The 12,730-nt window shown below is 41.6% G+C and overlaps 1 protein-coding gene across 1 annotated transcript in view; it reads left to right on the top strand.

Moving 5' to 3' along the window:
* Window positions 1-2,710, top strand: part of LOC141111450 (sortilin-related receptor-like) — a 43,888-nt gene extending 41,178 nt beyond the window's left edge. The window contains exon 22 of the mRNA XM_073603745.1: window positions 180-2,710. The gene's annotated coding sequence lies outside the window, so the exon portion shown is untranslated. The remainder of the gene's footprint in view (window positions 1-179) is intronic.
* Window positions 2,711-12,730: the final 10,020 nt, after the last annotated feature.

The following is a 12,730-nucleotide window of genomic DNA, read 5'->3' as shown; positions in this document are numbered from 1 at the left end:
CTCAAAAAAAACAGACCTCAATCACTGAGATGGTAGATTTGTTAGTGTTATTTCCCTCCTCCCTGTGTCATCTTTTTGTAATCTATATCAAGTGAATGATTTCATGAACCGCTGTCCACTGATGCCAGGGAGGACACTGACCGTGTTATGATGACCTAAAATTCCCCTTCCCATTTCAGGTGAGGACGATGACGACGCTCCGATGATCACCGGCTTTTCAGACGATGTCCCGATGGTGATAGCATGAGTCTGCGATTCTTCTCTTTAAACCAAATGGTGTAAATATTTCTTCTCCCAGGAAATTGTGGGATTGTTTCCTTGTTTTATTATTTTAATTTTAAAAGATGCACTTTGAGTTGCAATATCTTATTTTTATATGGGCCAAAAAAAAATGAACTTTGTAATTACTCAACTGTGAAATGCAAAACGAGTTTAAAAACCAAATACTGACGGTTCCTGAATGGAGATTTGACCCCTTTTGGCCCTGAGATCCACCCTCTTTCTCTCTCCCCTATGCAGGGACGCCTTGCCCCACCCATTTTCTGTAAATGCAGTGATTGCAATCTGGCGTTGCGGTCGTGTTTAGGGGTCACGATTAAAACGTGAGACCCGTGTACAGATGATCCTAAGGTGCCTTACTGACTTCTCAGAGATTCTGGGTACTGGAGACCACACAGTGAGATGCTGATGGGTTCCAAACAACCTTGTTTTGGAGCTTAGACCTTTGGGTTCCCCTTTGACATTCGGCTGCAGCGCTAAGGGGGTTAACGTTGGTATTTTAGGACTGATTTGCTGGCCGTTCATCCATGTTTCTGTGAGTCACCAGTCAAAGCCCATTTTTTTTTATTTTTAATTCATTAAGACCCACACTGTGTTTCACTGTCCTGTGCATGGGCTCGCTGGTACAGAGGGAATATTGAATAGTGCATTTTTCCTATTGCATGACTTTGGATCAATGATTAAAAATAGGTGGCAAAATTAGTACCATTTTTAAGGCTGAACTCCAGGGTTTAAAAAAAAATAAAAAAATACTCTTGGAGCAGAGCTTTCTGCGCTGTACTGCACCTAAAGCCTATGGAGACCTCTGCAACACTGGCCGTACACTTGACAATTTTCAGTCAATTTCAACTACTACTGAGCTACCCAAAATTGCAGATATAATCTTAAATGGCAGAAACAAATCACTCTACCACCCACCTCCATAGATCAAGCTGAAACTGGCAAGGAATTCCACAACGTTAATACGTTTTTATTGGAAAACTGAATTAAAGCAAAAAAAAATACAATTACATCAAAAGCAACCTAATTGTTCTATTGGGGCAATTTTGATCCCATCTCCTTGCGGTTGATTGAATCTACCATTTTATGTCTTTGATTGTTTTGTGATTTTCAAATAGAAAGTTTGATCTCTTGTCAAATTGCCAAGTGTATGATCAGTGGTTTTTCTTACCCTTAATGTAGCTAAGAAATTCTGCTGGGTGGGTTCTCCAAAAGTGGTGAAATTTTAAAACACCGGAAAGGCCAACCTACCTGAAAATTGCTTGCCAAAAAACATGCAAACTGTAAGGTCAATGCTCCACAAATGCTCTTTCAAGTGCAGAAGTGTAAAATGTTGGCTTTTCTTATAAAATTTTGTAGCGGTACTTATTAAAAAAATGTTTTGCTCAATAGGATGACTTAGTCACTTGCGTAGCACCAACGATACAACCTTTGCATTGGTACAAAGTACCTAGGTTTGCACTAAGTGCAGCTCAAAGTGCCAAGTATTTCCAATATAAAAGCAATTTAGCAACTTACGGCGGGAGATTCTTGATGGCATAATCCTGCCATGCTTTTCTGCACTCTTCTCTGGTTCTACATGCATGTTATATATGTGATCCTCCCACCAGCAGGGGGCTAAGGTGTGGGTATGAGCCCTTGAGAGGGGACGGACGTTATGAAATTTTACCCCCACATTGCACTCTCATTTTGTAGCTCCGTCCTGGGAAATATTTTAGCCGAATGTTGCCTGTGGTGTACATTTTTAACTTTTTTTTTTTTTTCTTCATGTAATCACAAATGTCAAGGTTGTCTTTGTATATAAAGAATGTATTTTGTTTTTGAATTTATTATTATTCTGTATGTGACATGATCAATGTTGTGTCTGCACTTTTATTCTGATTCCTTCTGTGTGAATTTTTGTTGTGTAAGTTTTTAAATATCACCTACAAGCAGGGGTACATGTGATTTAAAGAGAATCTGTCACTTTGGACATATCTTAATATTTGATGCAAGCTGTGGCCTAACAGCGGAGCTTAACATCCTTTCTGCGTATCTCTGTTCTGCATTAGAACTTGGTTTGTCCCTTTCATCGTTCTCATCTGCCTGGCAAAAGTTAAATGGCAGGTTCTGGCAAAGAATTGGCAGCCTATAATAAAGTTAAAAAGTCCAGACCCAGGTTGGGATCCTAAAAGATGAAGTTGAGTAAGTAGATACCAAATATAAAAAAGAAAAAAAAACAAAAACCTGCGTGTGCCGCAATATGGCAAAAAATGAAGCTTGCCAAAATTATCAATAAGTGGCATTTTAACTGCTTTTGCAGCTCATCAGTTTAGAGTGAACTGTAAATGAGAGAACTAGAATTATTGCTCATGCTAACATTTGCACACACACACACACATATTAGTGTAGCACAATCGCTGGTCACATGCACACCCTATGCATTTTGTTGTTTTTAGATTTTATTTCTATTTTTATAAATTTTATTTTATTTTTTTTTAAATTGTTTTATAATCTTTTATTATATTGTTATCACAAGGCACTAACAACTCCCCTGTGTGATAGGTTCTCTTTATGGAGATCACATGGGTGTATTAAACCCCTAATGTATCTCCTGACCTTCACTGCATCTAATCAACCACAGCTTGTACTTGATTAGCTGCTTCCCCGGCCACAGCAGCCATGGAATGACAGCTCTGAACCCAAATGTGCTCAGAATTGAAATCTTCTGGCTTTCATCCAGTAAAGATTGGTGGAGGGGGACAAGAATGGATGTTCCCTGATACAGCCGCCTGGATCACTCTTGAATTAAAGGATAAGTTAACATTTCGTAACATGTTACACCCACATTCAGGGTGTAACATGTTACGAACAGACTGCCCCCAGCTCCCCGGTCTGACAGCTAGCAGGGATCTTCTCCCTCCCCGCCAGGCATCACAAAAAAAAAAAATGTGGCTGAGCAAGGCTCCGCCCTTCCTGGCCGCATCACTCATTTACAGAGTCCTGTGAATAGAAAACTACAAGGCGTGGCAGCCTTTGCAGCTGTCGGCTTGTAGTTTTCAATGAACCACCATGGCGCTGTGGTAGTTCATTCCTCCTGTTGGCATGTATAGGCTTCCTTGTATGAGGGATAAGCAAGCCGATACACTGACAGATCTGCAGAAGACCTGCATGGCACCAGCAATCTGCTGATCGCTGGTGCAATGCTTTACAAGCTCTTGAAAAAAAAAAATAAATGCACATTTTTTTACCTGCAAAAAAAAGTGCTTTTATTTTATTTATTTTTTTTTTAAAGTGAACTTATCCTTTATAGTTGGGAGCCAGCTGAAGAAAGCAAATACAAACTCCTGACTGCTACTATGTACGTCCATACAGCTAAAACACTAAGTGCTGCAGCAAGGATCAAAATACTGCCAGAACCTTGTAGAGTCGCATCACAGCTCCTCAAGGAGCCAACTCTGTTGATTGAAGCAGTGTGCTTGGGGAAAGGGCCTGCCAGACCGTGGGAGAGCCAGGACATTGCAAGTGTGAGAGCCACAGTCCGACTCTCCTATGTGCTGCTAGCACAGGGTATTATAACTCTTGCTGCAGAACTTACGAACTAAAAAAAAACACTTCAATAGAAGCACATTTATGGCACCTGGCTCCATTACAGTTTTAAATACAGAGTGCACTTTGAATGGGCCACTGTCCATTCAGAGTGAAGTGACAGAGCTTCTTAAAAGCCAAACCCACTATACTTTCGGCACGCTCCCCCCTTCAATCAGGGCCCTTTTTAAAATGCATGCTGCTTCCATGTATGGGGGAGCATGTGACCACCTCCAACAGTGCAGTGTTGGGGCCTGACATTGGGTTGCCAGGACATAATCATCCCAACGTGGAGCCTATGCCCTCCCTGCCACACTCCTAAAGCCGGGAGAGCCCAAACATCATATAAGATCACATGTCGGATGGTGTTGGAGCCTTCACATGAAAACTTCCCTACTTGACAGCATTTCAGGCCTAATAATCTTCTCATTTTGGAACACTGCATCTCAGGAGGAGGTCACATGATTTCCCTAGGCACAGAAGGCCTGTAAATTTGCCAAGGGTAGCAGGGAGTTGGGAGGGTTTGACATTGCCAGGAGTGCCTGTCATTTGAGCTCCAGCTCTGTGCAGACCTTTGGTCCTGGTTATGAACCAACTGCAGGAAGAGGAAGATCCTGGGAAAACTTTTGTGCTTCTGTGGGTTAAACTTGATATATTTTTAAACTGTTCTAAAAAAGCATAGCTACCCATAGACAAAATTTCAATGAAATGACAAAATGCTTACATACCAATGTTTAATAAAACTACAGTATTCCTTCAATTTGGGAGGAGATGGAGAGACTGATGAGTAAATTTGAAACTTGCAGCAGGATGTAGCTGGAAAACGAATGCAGAACGGTGATATGTGGGTTATCGTAAACTGGACACCATAGACCAGACTCAACTGAGAGCTAGGCCGACTTGTTAGGAAACAGCTGATGTTTTCAGATAAATGGAGACTTTCATAAGAATGAAAAAGTTTTTAAAAAGTGACAGGTCCTCTTTAAGCTTTTTCAAGAAATTGCTCCCTGTATATAGATGACTTATGCCGTAACAGACCGCAGATTTGGAATAGGGAACATGAATAGGCTGATTTTAAGAAAAAATAAAGAAATAGTTTTGCTTATTGTGACCAAATTCCTTTATCATACCTGTGCTGGAAAATGTGCAGATGGAATTTGATTGGCTGATAGGGGCAGCACAGACTGCCCTGTGTGTTTTTCCTATATAAGCAGTCCTACTTTGGACTCTAGTTACAGTCTGTAGAATGTTGTTTCATTGCTGCGTGATATTTCAGTTTTGTTGCTGGCATCTTCTGTCTCTGCGGCACTCCATTGGTGAGATATCCTCTTCAGAAACCGTGCTGGCCAACATCTGCAGCCAATACGAAGCCATGAGCTGGCGACCCTCCCCCTTCCAACATGGATTCTCCCTAATGGCAGTACACTTTTGTCATGGTCTTATGGGATGGGACATAGATGGGAACCAATGCAGGGGGAATCTCGCCATTGGAGTCTCCAGGAAAGCCAAGTGATCTAACCCAAAAAAAATCTTTTTTTGCTTGGTCCCAATACAGCAATTGTAATAATCAGGGCTCTCGATCTCAGGAAACGTAGCATAGTGCCAAGACAGAAGGAGCCAAAAGGTTTCCCATAGTTAAATGACAATTGTTAGTGGTACAGTGACGGTGCATTTTTCTTTGTGTATATATTATGGTGTATTGTGTGCACTGTTCTATAGGTGTGCGTCTGCCATTCACAGCAGAGGTGCTTTGTGCGGAGGTGGTTCTGTATAGCTGATGTTTTCCTTAGAATGTTACAAAGCCACAGCATTTCTTATAATAAAAAAAAACTTTTTTTTATTTAAACATTTCTTTACCTTTTTTTTTTTTTTTTATTGGATCAAGATGTGTAATGGTAACAGGGCCCTTAAAGCATAACGCCACCTTCCCGGTAAATCTGAGATTTTAAGTTTGGAAAGTAAAATCAACAATTTTTTTTTTTTTTTTTTGTAAACCATTTTCAGTATCCCTCTTTGATCAGGCTGGTGCAAACTCTTGAAATAGGTTTGTTTCCCAGTGAGAAGTTCCCAGAGGCTCCTCTTTCTGCGGGGGTGTATTTTTTTGGGAGGTAATACAGCACCAAACACATTTAGTTACCTGTGAATGTGTAGCAACATGTGCAATGTGTACAGCTGCTTACACAAAAAGACAGTATAACCAATCCAAATAAAGAGTACAAACAAAATGAAGTGTTACACCAATGTTGAAAGTGCAATATTCCTTAAGTGATTGTTATTTAAAATTAAATAAAGTTCACAATTGTCTCTATACTTACCTGCTCTTTTCAGGCCCCTTCCCTCTGTCCAGTGCCCGTTTGTGCTCACACCTGAGCCCCACTGCTGCTTCCATTGACACACGCAGCAGGACTCAGCCCTGCCCCCTCATCACTGGTTCTGATTGACAGCACTGGGAGCCAATGGCTCCCGGTGCTCCAGCAAAGCCAGCGTGACCCAAAAGTGAGAAGAGCTGCAGATGTGCGCGGTGCTGGATCTAATGAGGGCTCAGGTAAAAGGGGGGGGAATGATGGCACCTAAACCTTTTTTTTTACTTTAATGCAAGGAATCCATTAAGGTAAAAACGTTTAGGCTTTACAACCACTTTAATAAAAAAAAAAGTTCAAGAAAGCATCCCCCAGTGGTCTTAATTGATGAAAAGTGAAACCCACAGTCCATTGCCATAACACGTGTTGATTCTTCTCAAAGAGTTCAGATAACCAGTCACCAACATTCAACACTCACCAAAACTCATGGCTACCATTACAGCAGCATAAACGCTTGTGATAAATAGGAGGTCCCTTTGGGAATCATTGCAGCAGCCCACATCCAATGGCATCTTCTGACATACTCCAGCTAGGGCAAATGAAGCTCACCACTAGCCAAGAATAATCTAGTAGTATAGTAGTTTTATTTGAATCCAAATAAAAAAAACATAGTAATATTGGAGATTATTCTTGGCTCGTGATGAGCTTTGTTTGCCCTAGCTGAAGTATGTCAGAAGATGCCATTGGATGTGGGTTGCTGCAATGATTCCCAAAGGGACCTCCTATTTATCACAGGCATTTATGCTACTGTAATGGTAGCCATGAGTGTTGAATATCCTCAATGTTGGTGGCTGGTCATGTGAACACTGAGAAGAATCGGCACACGTGTTATGGCGATGGATTGCTGATTTCACTTTTCGCCAAATAAGATCATGGTGGTACTCATTTGTTGGACTTTTTTCTTTTATTTGTTATTAGGCCCCTTTCACACTGGGGCGGGAGGTGCGTCGGTGGTAAAGCGTCGCTACTAGCGGCGCTTTACCGTCCTTTTAGTGGTGGTATTCGGCCGCTATTGGGACGTTTTTACACCCCGCTAGCGGCAGAGAACGGAATAAAAACCACTGCGGTATTGCCGCGCTGCCCCATTGATTTCAATGGGCAGGAGCGGTATATACACAGCTCCTTCGCTGCTCCGAAGATGCTGCTAGCAGGACTTTTTTTTCCCGTCCTGCTAGCGCACCGCTCCAGTGTGAAAGCCCTCGGGGCTTTCACACTGGAGACACAGCAGCAGCTGTTTCGGGTCGGTTTGTAGGCGCTATTTTTAGTGGAATAGCGCCTGCAAACCACCCCAGTGTGAAAGGGGTCTTAAGGAAGCTTTTCACTTTCAACACTGGCATTGCACTTCATTTTGGTTATATAAATTAGGTACTTAGGCCCCTTTTACACTGAGGCGCTTCTAAACTGCCAGTAAAACATTTGAGCGCTTTTGAAGAGCTTTTCAGGCGCTTCTGAACAGCTTTCAATGGAGAGGGGCGCTTTTTTTTCACCACCCTGCTAGCGCACTGCCCCAATGTGAAAGATTCTTTGATTTTAATGGAAATTGGATTTCGTGAGCTTTTCACGTGCTTTTTTTAGCGTGAAAGAGCCTCAGTGTGAAAGGGGTCTAATAATAGGGTACACACTATGTCCTGCAGGCTGCTGCTTCATGCCACTAAATATTGCCACGGTAAAGAAGCTTGCTAAAGAGTGGTCCCAAGATCATACAAAAAAGGTGAAGGGAAACTTCCCTTGTATTTATAAAGTCATATGTAAAGAAAATAAATCACTTTTTATTCAGCTAGGTACTTGAAAAGTCCCACATAATGGGTCGCAGTTGTTGAATTGCGTCACAGCTTACAGTATCAGATCTGTCAAAGGTGGTGTTGCTTTGTAAAGAGAACCTGTCACTTTTGAAACATTTTATTTTCCCCATCAGTTCTGTTCATAATAACATATTCCAGTCTTTTCTCAATGGCTATGTCCTTGGCTGTGTGTGGTTTGTGTAGGAGCTGTTGACTCGTATAGATGAACATCTGATTTAGTCTTGCTTCTCAAGTGGCAGCTGTCATTGACTAGTTCTAGAAGCATTGCTGGTGTTGGGTACTCTAAATTCTGCCAGACCTACAGCTGATTTCCTGCAGCCAATGCTGGATATGGAGCTCAGCATTGACTGGTAGCAGCCAACCTAACAGATTCTCTAATGCATGCATCAGTGTACTTTGTAGCCTCATAATCTTTCCCAGCAAGGTCATCTTGGCCAGGGTACTACTCATCCCCTGGTACACCCATCACATGAGACATTGAGGCTGCCATTGGGGGCTCCTCTTCTGACAATACTAATTGCCTGGCTATGTGTAGACCATTTTGCTTCAATACTTTGAGTCACTGACACAGAACAAGTTTTTACTAATATGTGTATTTGTTTTGGTTCAGAAAGTGTTGAAGCCAGCATATGGCCAGATGACTTACATTTTCAGGAGGTCAGAAAGGGTAGCAGTCCAGTTTTATGGTTGGAAGTTTGGTGCACAACAGCACTGGGATGGGTAGGCTGTCCTGCAATGAACAGAGTTGCTGTGAGGATAAAAAGACTATTGTAAAGTGACGGCTGGGCGGGAGCACTGTTCTGGGAGAAAATCGTATGACGTCCACCCAGAATCGTGCCTCGCGCACGATCTGTCACCCGTCGAACACTGTACAGGCCTTCTGCCTGTACCATGTGAACACTGTGGCCAGCCATAGCAGATCACACGACCGCTGTACACAATGAAAGGCTTTGTTAGATGCATTCCATTGTGTTCTATTGTGATGGGCTCTGATTGTTCAGTTATCACATGGTACAGACAGGGCCAATCACAGCCCATCTGTACCATGTGATTTAGCTGTGGCCAATAACAGCTCTTCACAATAGTAATTACCGAGTACTTTTCAGACAGAAAAAAATGGTTGCTTATAACTGTAAAATGCTGTTATAAGTAATTGGTGTGAAAACGATTACTGTGGTAAAACTGTATTGCTCTGGTCATATAAAAAAATTAACATATATTCATATTTCTACATACTGTCACCAGTCAATGTCCCTGATCACCGCCACACCAGTCGTATAATAACGCTGTACTGCACTGATGACAGTATGTAAACAATTGTGAAAAAAAATTAAATTTTTTCATTTTACAAAGAATTGTGACAAACAATTACATCTTCAAAAAACTCGCCATGCCTCTTACTAAATACCTTGGACTGTCTACTTTCCACAAAGGGGTCATTTGGGTGATATTTCTACTGTTCTGGCATTTTTGGGCCTCAAGAAATGAAGCAGTCAGTACATGAGGCTTGATCAATTTTCAGATATACAGTGAGGGAAAAATGTTTTTGATCCCCCTGCTGATTTTGTAAGTTTGCCCACTGACAAATGATCAGTCTATAATTTTAATGGTAGGTTTATTTTAACAGTGAGACAGAATAATAACAAATATATTCAGAGACACATTTTCAAAAAAGTTATTTGCATTTTAATGAGCAAAATAAGAATTTGACCCCTTCGCAAAACGTGACGTAGGACTGATTCACATCTATGCAGGTTGCAGTTTGCATATTGCAGGTGCATTTTGCGTTTTTCAATATACGCTTTTGATCCATTGAAGTCTTTGAAACCAAAAACCAGAAAAAAAGTCCCTGGCCTTTTCCATAAAATGCAGATGTGAACTACATCCATAGGAAACCATGTTAAATGGACTGTAGTGTGTTTCTGCAAAACTGAAACGGGCCTATGTATTTGGTGGCTGAACCCTTTTTGGCAATCAGAGGTCAGACATTTCTTGTAGTTGGCCACCAGGTTTGCGCACATCTCAGGAGGGATTTTGTCCCATTCTTTGCAGATCCTCTAAGTCATTAATATTTCGAGGCTGAGGTTTGCTAACGCGGACCTTCGGCTCCCTCCACATATTTTCTATGAGAATAAGATATGGAGACTGGCTAGGCCACTCTAGGACCTTTTTATTGTGCTTCTTCTTGAGCCACTACTTTGTTGCCCTGGCCATTTGTTTTGGGTCATTGTCATGCTAGAATACCCATCCACGACCCATTTTCAATGTCCTCGCTGCGGTAAGGAGTTTCGCATGCAAGATTTGAACGTTCATGGCCCCGTCCATTGTCCCTTTGCAGTGAAGTTGTCCTGTCCCCTTAGCAGAAATACACCCCCAAAGCATGTTTCCACTTTCCATGTTTGACGGTGGGGATGGTGTTCTTGGGGTCATAGGCAGCATTCCTCCTCTCCCAAATAAGGCGAGTTAATGCCAAAGAATCTCATCTGACCACAACACTTTCATCCAGTTCTCCTCTGAATCATTCAGATGTTCATTTTACAAGCTTCAGATGGGCCTGTACATGTGCTTTCTTGAGCAGGGGGACCTTGCGGAGCACTGCAGGCTTGCAGTTCTTCACGGCGTAATGTGTTACTGATCATATTTTTTTTGGTGACTATGGTCCCAGCTGTCTTGAGACCATTGACAAGAGTCTCCTGTGTAGTTCTGGGCTGATTCTTCACCGTTCTCATGATCACTGAAACTCCACGAGGTGAGATCTTGCATGGAGCCCCAGACCAAGGGAGATTGACAGTCATTTTGTGTTTCTTCCATTTGCAAACAATCGCACCAACTGTTGTCACCCTCTCACAAAGTTGCTTGGCGATGGTCTTGTAGCCCATTCCTGCCAGGTTTAGGTCTACAATCTTGTCCCTGACATCCTTGGACAGCTCTGGTCTTGGCCATGGTGGAGAGATTGGAATCTGATTTGCTTCTGTGGACAGGTGTCTTTTATACAGGTAACAAGCTAGATTAGGAGCACTCCCTTAAGTGCTGGTTCACACAGGGGCGACTTGTCAGGCGACCTAGCCACCTGACAAGTCGCCTCCTGTTCTGTACTATGGAACCGTTCTAATAGGAGTGACGCAAGTCGTTCCAACTTAGAAAAAGGTTCCTGTAGTATTTTTGGGGCGACTTGCATTGACTTCTATACAGAAGTCGTTTTGCAAGTCGCCGCTGAAGTCGTGTGCAGGTCGTGCCGCCCCTGTGTGAACCGGCACTTAAGAGTGCTTCTAATCTTGGCTCATTAACTGTATAGAAGACACCTGGGAGCCAGAAATCTTGCTGATTGATACAGGATCAAATACTTATTTCACTCATTAAAATGCAAATCACTTTATAATTGTTTTTGAAATGTGTTTTTCTGGATTTTTTTTGTTCTGTCTCACTGTTGAAATACAAAAAAAAAACAAAATCAACAGGGGGTCAAATACTTTTTTCCCCTCACTATAAGTACTATAGTTTGTGGAATCTATAGCTTTACTATAGACTAAATTAATATGGGTTTTCACCAAAGAAATGTAGCAGAATGCATTTTGGCCTAAATTTATGAAGGAAGATTTTTTTTTCTTTTTATATTTAATTTTAGAACGGAAATGAAAGAAGCCTTTTTTTTTTTTTTTTTTTTTTTTCTCAATTTTCGGTCCTCATTTATTTTGCCCAAAAAACCCCCCAAAAATCAGTGATTAAATACCACAGAAAGAAAGAGCTTTCTGTGAAAAAAAAAAAAATTAAACTGTCATATAAGTAGTGTTGCATGACCACGCAAATGTGTTTTGTTTTTTTTCCAAAAAGGCAACAGTGCTGAAAGCTGAAAATTGGACTGGGCAGGGAGGGGGTAAAAGTGCCCAGTATTGAAGTGGTTAAGGGTAGATGCATTCATGTGTGTTGCATTAAAGTGGTGTTCTGGCTGAAATTATACTTTTTAAATAAAAATACCCCTATAATGCACAAGCTTAATGTATTCTAGTAAAGTTAGTCTGTAAACTAAGTCTGTTTTGTTAGTTTATAGCAGTAGTTTGTTATTTTATAAACTTACAGCAGGCTGTGGCCATCTTAAGTGTGGGCATCTGAAGCCAGACCGTATTTCTTCCTGGATCTCATCCTTGCAGATCTCGCACATGCTCAGTGCAGCACAAGCAGTGTAATAGTTTTCAGGCCAGGTTTCCATAGCAACGGCAGTGTCAGAGGAAGCTGCCGCCCCTTCCCAGAAGGCATTGCAAACAGGAAATGATGCGATGGGCTGCGGCCAGGGAGGAGGAAGTGAAAAATGAATACAGCAGATATATAGTAAGTGCTGAGAAAAAAAAATTTAAAATATCCAATTCGTTTACAGTGCACAGTTTAGTGAGGGATGCTGAAGAGTTGTAAAAGTGGGTGGAACTCCACTTTAAGGCACCCCATTCATTTTAAATATAATTAGTATACAGGATTTATTTAGTGCCAGCCTTATGCAGCTCTTTACAATGCGAGTAAGCTGCTAATGCACAGCTGGTTACATGTGAAGAGCACCGGCCTTTGATTTGTACAGGGATCTCATATACACAACTGCATAGAGATCTTTTCTTAGATGTGTTGCACCATCATCCCAGTAAATGTAGAACCACAAAACCAACATAGGGATTTTCAAGGTGCCAAATGTCTATCATCCTAGTCCCTAATGATCCCAAAATATTTCTAATTTTT

This window comes from Aquarana catesbeiana, linkage group LG10, assembly GCF_042186555.1.
Source record: "Aquarana catesbeiana isolate 2022-GZ linkage group LG10, ASM4218655v1, whole genome shotgun sequence".
NCBI lineage: Eukaryota > Metazoa > Chordata > Amphibia > Anura > Ranidae > Aquarana > Aquarana catesbeiana.
This window is presented reverse-complemented; position numbering and strand designations above follow the sequence as displayed.